The sequence below is a fragment of the Primulina huaijiensis genome, chromosome 17 (assembly GCF_012295235.1).
Source record: "Primulina huaijiensis isolate GDHJ02 chromosome 17, ASM1229523v2, whole genome shotgun sequence".
Classification (NCBI taxonomy): domain Eukaryota; kingdom Viridiplantae; phylum Streptophyta; class Magnoliopsida; order Lamiales; family Gesneriaceae; genus Primulina; species Primulina huaijiensis.
This window is the reverse complement of record NC_133322.1, coordinates 6,521,261-6,531,556: the sequence shown is the minus strand read 5'-3', so window position 1 is coordinate 6,531,556 and position 10,296 is coordinate 6,521,261. Positions and strand designations below refer to the sequence as shown.

Sequence of the window (10,296 nt, the reverse complement as noted above, 5' to 3'; positions counted from 1 at the left end):
AATGCAGCCGCACTTCGATCGAAAAATTAGTCGTTTTACTGAATCCTTTGCAACTTGTTGAACTGTTGGATCGGACTTAAACTTGTGCGGCCCATTTACTCTAATGACAATTAATGATCAAACAATAATTATTTGATTTAAACCTGCAGCGGAAAAGTATTTAAAATACTTTAAAAACGGACCTCGGGGCCTAGAAAAATTTCTGCATGACCTCACCGAAAGTAGAACATCCCAAAAACTCAAGCAGCAGTTTATATCAAAATATACTCCAACTAGAGTCATTAAACAAAACCAAAGTTAAACAACCTATAGCCGCACTAGCCAGTACTAAGCATAAATTAAAACTTACCAAATACTCACCAGATCATAAATATAACAGAGTCGACTCAGAACATCACAAAAACAACAAAATAACACTACAGATACACGGGGCATCTCCCCGACAAATAAACTATAATGCAAGACTGAAACAAACTCAAGACATACATATATACTAACCGGGAGACTCCACTGAACAGAACCAAGCAATCCAACCTCAATCCCGAGCTCCACTGGCGGAACCTCGGCCTGATGCTGCAAAACGACTCGGGAAATCTACCATAGTGCCCAATAACAACCACAGCAGCCCCCCAAGAAAACAACTGAGGTTAGGACTCTGGTATGAAACAGTTCAACAATAACAACAATAATCATAAATCATAAAATAAAATGTAATATTCAATGCATGAAAGGCTCAACGAATAATCGGTATAACAAGAGCCAACAAACGGTACGATAACAACTGAGAATAATGCTCGAGCAACAACACAGGGGATCTACATCGTCATGCAGCTAAACCGCCCGCCAAGTATGCGAGGTATGCCAAGCTGTGCTGAATAACACCCACCCCTGACTCGGCCTCCATACAGCTGATACGGTATAACAGGATGGCACAACAGAACGAACTAGATGACACAATTTTAGCGCTCACCTCAAAAGGATGCACTAACCACGGGATTGTTCAATCACATCTACGGTCTCATGTGTATAGGCCTATCAGCCACACTATGATCCCGAGATAAACAACAGTGCCAGATAATAATGGATATCAACAATGGGCTAACAAGAATGATAGGGCTCAACATGAATGTCATAACAATATGCCCTATGTTAAATGCCAATAATATGTCACAATAATAAACATATAACACAACGAAAGCATTTAACAATTTACAACAGTCAACAAATCATAAACACGATCAGTGCAAAACAGAATGACAATTAAACATGATTTATGTTTTACCGTCGTACGTTACCGCGCTGTAACATACCTATACCACGAAAATGATCTTCAAGAACGATCAACTGAACTCTCTCAACCTAAAATAATAAAATAAGCCAAATAACTCCACAACTCATCATTATTTACATTCCAACCATTATCAACTCGATAATCTTTAGATTAATTCCAACGATAACAACCATACTATAATATCTTTCAATATCACACAAAAAGAGTCGACATAATTAATAGGTTCGTCGAAATATACCTCGAAGAATTCCAATGACTGAACCTACAACAATTATCCGATAATTACGTCAATATAACGCTATTCGAACGAAAAAAACAATTTAAAATGAAACGGGTAAGAATCCAAATTTCGGAAGCCTACTATCACGCTTAGAAACTGAAATTTTGGACTATGAACTCACAAGGTCGAAGTTTACTCTAGTCGCTAGCGGTCTTGAGCCGGTAACCCACCGGAAACTCGTCGGAGTTACTGTTCACTAGCTAAAAAAATTCAAAAAACGAGCTGGAGTTACAAGGATATCACAGGGCTTAAACCCACTCCAACACACAACAAAACTCCAATGAACTAAACTTAAATCTCACCTAAACCGAGCAAACAGCAGCAGCTACGAACATGCCTCGATTTGGGCTGAAACGAGCATCAAAAGTGGCGATTCATGGTTCAAAACAAAGCTATTGATGTAAGGAAGAAAACCCCTCAAACCGTTTGAGATTTCGACGCCGGACGGTAAAGTTATGGCTTCTCCAATTTGAAGGTGATGAGGGCGACGGGATTTGTGAAGAAAAAGGAAAGCAAGGCTACGAGAATTGGGTTTGCTTCTTTCCCCTTCTCTTTAATTTGATAAAGTTGTGTATATGTGTGTAATAATTGACCACAACATTTAATAAATTGAGTCCATTTTATCCGGATTTTACGTATATTAAGAACTCGTGTGTTATTTAAACTCTATATGTATTTTATATCGTTAAATTCTCCGATATTCTAAAATACATATTTTTAACACACTTCTTGAATTTCTTTGGCATAAATAATTATTTTAATTTACAACTCAATAATTATTATAATTATGCCAAATTACCGGATAATTAATTACAGTACCTTACACTTCTCTACCCCTTAAAACAAATTTCGTTCTCGAAATTTCTGTTTATACACATACATCTTACACACGATACGAAACCAAGAATACATTATTAAGAATCAAACAGATGTGGATAAGATGCTCTCATTTTCTCTTCTGTTTCCTACGTTGATTTTTCTACATCATGCATCGACCATTGAACACGTACAAGTTGTATAACTTTATTGCGTAAAATTTTATCTTTACGATCCAATTTACAAACAGGATACTCAGTATACGATAGAGACATATCAATTTCAAGCTCATCAGGTTGAATCACATGAGATGGATCGGGCTCATACTTACGCAACATAGAAACATGGAAAACATCGTGGATGCCAGACAAGGACTGGGGCAAATCCAAACGATAAGCGCAAGTCCCAATACGCTTAACAATCTTGTAGAGACCAACGAAACGAGGTGACAACTTACTCATTCCAAAACGAACAACATCTCTAAACGGAGATATCCTCAGAAATACAAAATCTCTAATTTGAAATTCTAGAGGTCGACGACGTCTGTTAGCATAACTAGCTTGCCGATCTTGGGCAGCTTTCATTCTCTGACGAATCAACTGGACTTTATCATGCATTTCTTGAACAATGTCAGGTCTAGTCAACTGCTTCTAACCAAATTCATCCCAACAAAGAGGTGATCGACATCGTCTGCCGTACAAAGCTTCAAAAGGATCCATACCAATAGTCATGTGGAAACTGTTGTTATATGAAAATTCTACTAGTGGTAAAGCTTCCTGCCAACTGTCTTTAAAATCCATGACTACAGCTCGAAGCAGATCATCGAGTGTCTGGATCGTACGCTCTGTCTGACTATCTGTCTGAGGATGGTACGCAGTACTCATCGCAATTCGGGTACCCATTTCTTTTTGGAAACTAGTCCAAAACTTTGATGTGAATCTAGTGTCACGATCTGATACTATTGCAACTGGAACTCCATGAAGTCTCACAACATTTTCAATATACAGATGAGCCATCTTCTTGTACGAATACGTCATCTCATACGGAATAAGCTATGCCGATTTAGATAATCTTTCGACAATCACCCAAATGGCATCGAAATGGCGAGAAGTATGTGGCAAATGCGTGACAAAATCTATAGCCACGTGCTCCCAGTTCCACTGAGAAACCTCAAGACTATGCAGTAATCTTCCAGGTCTCATTCGTTCTGCTTTGACTTGCTGACAGATCATACAACGAGACACAAACTCAGCCACATCATTTTTCATATTCTTCCACCAAAACTGAGGTCGTAGAATATGATATATTTTCCTGCCTCCTGGGTGGATACTATACCAAGTACAATGAGCTTCTTTAAATATGGCTGCACGCAATTCAGGAATATCTGGGACAACCAACCTACCATTCAACCGAAGAAAATCATCTTTGTGAATTGAGAAACCAGATTGGTGTCCTTGAGATACTAACTCATAAGATTTCGGAACTCGTTCATCAGTTTTCTGAGCTGACCTTACAATATGAATCAATTCTGGCTCAACATAAATCTGAGATACACAAACAGCATTACCTTGGATTTGAAAATCCAACCCAAAAGTGAAAATATCCTCTCGTAACTTAGAAACATGAATTATGGATAAATTAACATCAACAACATTACGACTCAAAACATCGGCAATGACATTCACTTTTCCTAGATGATACTGGATCTCACAATCATAATTTTTCAAAAGATCCATCCAACGTCTCTGTCTCATATTCAGATCTGACTGAGAGAACAGATACTTCAAGCTTTTGTGATCAGAATAAATTACAAATTGTCACCAAACAAATAATGCCTCCAAATCTTGAGAGCAAAAATGATAGCAGCCAATTCCAAGTCATGAACATGATACTTAGACTCATGCGGTTTCAACTGACGAGAAAAATAGGCCACCACTCTACCATGCTGCATCAGTACACAACCTAATCCTCGATTTGATATGTCGGTACAAACAACGAATCCTCCAAAACCACTTGGAATGGTAAGAACTGGTGCAGAAGTCAATCTCTTCTTCAACTCGACAAAACTTGACTCACATTCATCAGACCAAATGATTCTCTGATTTTTCTGAGTCAGATGAGTGATAGGTCTAGCAATCTTTGAGAAATTTTCAATAAATCTCCGGTAATAAACCGCTAAACCCATGAAACTACGAATCTCTTGCACATTGGTCGGTCGTGCCCAGTTTAGAACTGCTTCCACTTTACTTGGATCGACAGAAATACCATGTTGAGATATGACATGGTTCAGAAACACAACTCTATCTAATCAAAACTCACACTTGTATAGTTTGGCATACAACTGCTTCTTTTGAAGAATTCGAAGAACTATTCTCAAGTGTTTGGCATGCTCTTCTTCAGACTTGGAATAGACAAGAATATCGCCGATGAATACAATCACAAAACGATCAAGATATTTACGAAATATTCGATTCATCAAGTCCATAAACACAGCAGGAGCATTGGTCAAACCAAAAGGCATAACCAAAAATTCAAAGTGTTCGTATCTCGTGCAAAAAGCTGTTTTCGGCACATCTTCTTGTCTAACTCGTACTTGATGGTACCCAGAATGGAGATCAATATTAGAATACACCGAAGTACCTTGCAACGGATCAAATAAGTCATCAATCCTAGGGAGTGGATATTTATTCTTGACAGTAAACTTATTCAGTTGCCGATAATCAATACACATCCACATCGTACCATCTTTCTTCTTGACAAATAGAATCGGCGCACCCCACGATGAAGAACTCGGACGAATATAACCTTTACTCAACAAATCATGTAATTGTTCTTTCAGCTCTTTAGCTCAACAGGAGCTAAACGATATGGTGCTTGAGATATGGGTTCAGTTCCTGGCATTAATTCGATACTGAACTCAACTTCTCGTTCTGGTGAAAAACCAGGAATCTCTTCTGGAAACAAATTAGGAAACTCACAGACTACCTGAATATCAGAAATCCGCCGCTCATCTTGCGATAGATCAATAGCATAAACCAGAAAACTTTCATGACCAGAATTTAACAATCGATTCATCTAAATGGCAGAAACTAGAGGAATCTTGGCTTGAGAAACACGGCCATAGAAATTCCATTTAGGAGCAAAGCTAGGCCTGAAACGAACTATTCCTCTATAACAGTCAACTGTGGCACGATTTGCAGTCAAAACATCCGTACCAACGATGCAATCAAAGTCATGCATAGGTAGGACTATGAGATTCAAATACAGAACATTTTCATCGTGAAACAAAACCGCATTGAACAACACATTATCGGAGATAATCATTTTGCCCATCGGAGTAGCAACAGATAGATTTCATACTAGTGGTGCGAAGATCATGCGAAACGACGAATGCTTGAGAAACAAAGAAATGAGATGCTCCGGTATCAAATAACACTCGTGCTATAAAATCACATAAAGTACAATTACTGGTAATGACAGTACCTGGAGCTGCCTGAGCCTCATCCTCAGTCAAGGCAAATACATGAACAGGTGATTGATTTTGCTGACCACCTTGCCCTCTGAACTGATATGAATGACGACTAAGCTGGTGGGAAAACTGGGATGTTGCTGGAAATCTATTACTTTGTACTCCACTACCTGCCTGGGTTGCTTTCCCCGCCTCACTAGGACAGAATCTGGCAAAATGATCATGCCGACCACAATTATTACAAACCCCTTGAACTCCAACACACTGATTACTAGAATGCTTGCCCCCACAGTGATCACGGTAAGGTCCACTATAACGATATCCACCACGGTTCCCTGAACTCCCCGAACTCGAAGAACTAGAACCATGTTTCTTAAATTGTTTTCCACGTGGACGAAAAGATGCAGAACCAGATTGATTGAACTGTTGCCTTCCCGAATAAAGATGTTGGGTAGGCATTCGATTGCCACTCCTCTTAAGACTACCTTCAACCCTTTTTGCTATTTCCACTACTTCAAGATAATTTAGTGGCTTACTGGTAGAAACAAAAGGGTGCAGATGATCATTCAATCCTTCAATGAAACTTTCAACAACAGCAACCCGACTTGCAGCAACATGAGGAGCATATCTCAGCATAGCATAAAAAGTATCCGCATACTCCACAACTGACATATCGTCCTGCTTCAAGTTATGAAACTCCGAAGCCTTAGAACTGTAAAATGATGGAGGACAGTAACTCTCTTTAAACTTCAGCTTGAATATATCCCACGATGGAACAATCCTATGAGCATCTAAGGTCATCAATGTGGTAGACCACCACATTTTCGCACGATCTTTCAACTGATGCACAGCTAATCTCAATCAACGCTCTGAAGGATACTCGATCAAATCAAACAATTCTTCAATCTCAGAAATCCATAATTCAGCTTTCTCAGCGCCTTCAGAACCACTGAATCGAGGTGGATGCATAGAGTGGAAACGTGCAGCTAACTCATCCATCCTAAGCTGCTCTAGCTGATCAGCAGCTTGTTCAACAAAAGTATCATCAACAACATGGACACGAGGTCTACCATGTCCATGACCTCGACCTCGAGCAAGAGGAATCTCATCAATAGGAATTTCTCCACCTTCCTCCATTCTATACGATAAAACACCAAAGCAATTAGAATGGAAGTAAACAAATCATATAATCACATAAGCATGTTGTCAAGTCGCATACACAGGCGCAACAACCATTTTAGTGCCAAGACTTGAGTGTCCTAGACTCTAGTTCGAGCGTATCCCAGTTTACGCTTTGATACAAAGATGTGAGGCTCATTTACTATAATGACAATTAATGATCAAACAATAATTATTTGATTTAAATCTGCAGCGGAAAAAGTGTTTAAAATACTTTAAAAATGGATCTCGGGGCCTAGAAAAAAATTTCGACATGACCTCCCCGTAAGTAGGACATCTTAAAAACTCAAGCAGCAGTTTATATCAAAATATACTCCAACTAGAGTCATTAAACAAAACCAAAGTTAAACAACCTATAGCCGCACTAGCCAGTACTAAGCAGAAATTAAAACTTACCAAATACTTACTAGATCATAAATATCGCATAGTCGACTCAGAACATCACAAAAACATACAAATACCACTACAGATACACAGGGCATTTCCCCGACAAATAAACTACAATACAAGACTGAAACAAACTCAAGACATACATATATACTAACCGGGAGACTCCACTGAACAGAACCAAGCAATCCAACCTCAATCTCGAGCTCCACTGACGGAACCTCGGCCTGATGCTGCAAAACGACTCAAGAAATCTACCATGGTGCCCAATAGCAACCACAGCAGCCCCCCAGAAAACAACTGAGGTTAGGATTCTGGTATGAAACAGTTCAACAATAACAATAATAATCATAAATCATGCATAATCATAAAATAAAATGTAATATGCAATGCAAGAAACGCTCAACGAATAATCAGGATAACAGGAGCCAACAAACAGTACGATAACAACTGAGAATAATTCTCGAGCAACAACACAGGGGAGCTACATCGTCATGCAGCTAAACCGCCCTGCCAAGTATGCGAGGTATGCCAAGTTGTGCTGAATAACACCCCTGACTCGGCCTCCATACAGCTGATACGGTATAACAGATGTCACAACAGAACGAACTAGATGACATAATCCCAGCGCTCACCTCAAAAGGCCGCACTAACCACGGGATTGTTCAATCACATCTACGGTCTCATGTGTATAGGCTTATGCACCACACTATGATCCCGAGATAAACAACAGTGTCAAATAACAATGAATATCAACAACGGGATAACAAGAATGATAGGGCTCAACATGAATGTCATAACAGTATGCCCTATGTTAAATGCCAATAATATGCCACAATAATAAACATATAACACAACGAAAGCATTTAACAACTTAAAACAGTCAACAAATCATAAACACGATCAGTGCAACACAGAATGACAATTAAACAAGATTTATGTTACTGAGCTGTAACATAGTAACATACCTATACCACGAAAAAGATCTTCAAGAACGATCAACTGAACTCTCACAACCTAAAATAATAAAATAAGCCGAATAATTCCACAACTCATCATTATTTACATTCCAACCATTATCAACTCAATAATCCTTAGATAAATTCCAACGATAACAACCATACTATAATATCTTTCAATATTACACGAAACGATTCGACATAATTAATAGGCTCGTCGGATTATACCTCGAAGAATTCCGATGAATGAACCTACAACAATTATCCGATAATTACATCAATATAACGCTATTCGAACAACAAAAACAACTTAAAATGAAATGGGTAAGAATCCAAATTTCGGCAGCCTACTATCACGCTTAGAAACTGAAATTTCGGACTAGGAACTCACAAGGTCGAAGTTTACTCTAGTCGCTAGCGGTCTCGAGCCGGTAACCCATCGGAAACTCGTCGGAGTTACTGTTCACGAGCTAAAAAAATAAAAAAAACAAACTGGAGTTACTGGGAAATCACAGGGCTTAAAACCCACTCCAACACACAACAAAACTCCAAGGAACTAAACTTAAATCTCACCTAAACCGAGCCAACAGCAGCAGCTACGAACATGCCTCGATTTGGGCTGAAACGAGCATCAAAAGTGGCAATTCATGGTTCAAAACGAAGCTACTGCTGTAAGGAAGAAAACCTTTCAAACCGTTCGAGATTTCAACGCCGGACGGTAAAGTTATGGCCTCTCCAATTTGAAGGTGATGAGGGTGACAGGATTTGTGAAGATAAAAGAAAGCAAAGGCTACGGGAATTGTGTTTGCTTCTTTCCCCTTCTCTTTAATTTGATAAAGTTGTGTATATGTGTGTAATAATTGACCACAACATTTAATAAATGGAGTCCATTTTATCCGGATTTTACGTATTTTAAGAACTCGTGTGTTATTTAAACTCTCTATGTATTTTATATCGTTAAATTCTCTGATATTCTAAAATACATATTTTTAAGACACTTTCTATAATTATTTGGCATACATAATTATTTTAATTTACAACTCAATAATTATTCTAATTACGCCAAATTATCGGATAATTAATTACAGGGCCTTACAAAACTTGTATAGTGTGTCCACAAGTAAGTCAAATATGAATGGTGGAGATCGGGTTTGGAAGTTGTTTTGACCTGTTTAAGGATGAAAAACAGTATTTATGTTATTCACGCTTAGAATGTGAGAAATTTTCTTGCGAAGGCTCTATACAAAAACATAACCGTTGGATTTGGCATAATTTTGGATATGCTATTCAGGACATACGATAGTGTATTCCGAACAGTGAAGATTGAATTCTGTTCATTGGAGCGATGTGAATGATTTTATGAACATGGACAACACTTCGATGACTACATCAACACTTTGATCAAAACTTAAAACTTTTTCATAAGGTGGATCTATAAATTTTCAGTATTTTTTGCTTCATAATGGTGTGATTTTTTAGTGGATGGTCCTTGAACATTTAAAAAGAGTCTCGATGGCTTGTGTTGCCCTATCTACCCTTGATTTAGCTCATCCTTGTAATGGTAATTTAATATTAAATCATGGTAAAAATTCCTTTCATTCTTGCATGGTGGTGGCTGAATTTCTTGCCCGGAGTTGCCCTAAAGGGTCAAAATATAGGCTTAACAAGCTATTAAGGTTGCATGCATGTACTATTTTAATGGGATTGTAGACAAATCTCGCGGGCTATACATTCCTTCTTCCTTATTGGAAGTTTTGTCCTTGAAACATGAGTTTACATGATCTTCAAAAAGGTATGGATATTGCTTCCACATTTTCTCTTCCAACTTCCATGTAGCCTCTCGTTCGGTGTGGTTGGACCATTTAACTTTGACGTATGTAATGGTGTGTTTCAGTACTTAGACTTTGGTGTCTAC

At 38.4% G+C, this 10,296-nt stretch overlaps 1 long non-coding RNA gene across 1 annotated transcript; it reads right to left on the bottom strand.

The window, feature by feature from the left end:
* Positions 1 to 239: 239 nt before the first annotated feature.
* Positions 240 to 2,532, bottom strand: LOC140962531 (uncharacterized). Its single transcript, XR_012172571.1, has 4 exons — positions 1,874 to 2,532; positions 1,669 to 1,771; positions 1,311 to 1,359; positions 240 to 594 (listed from the first exon to the last, which is right to left on the bottom strand). It is a non-coding gene; the product is annotated as an uncharacterized lncRNA (long non-coding RNA).
* Between the last annotated feature and the right edge of the window lie 7,764 nt (positions 2,533 to 10,296).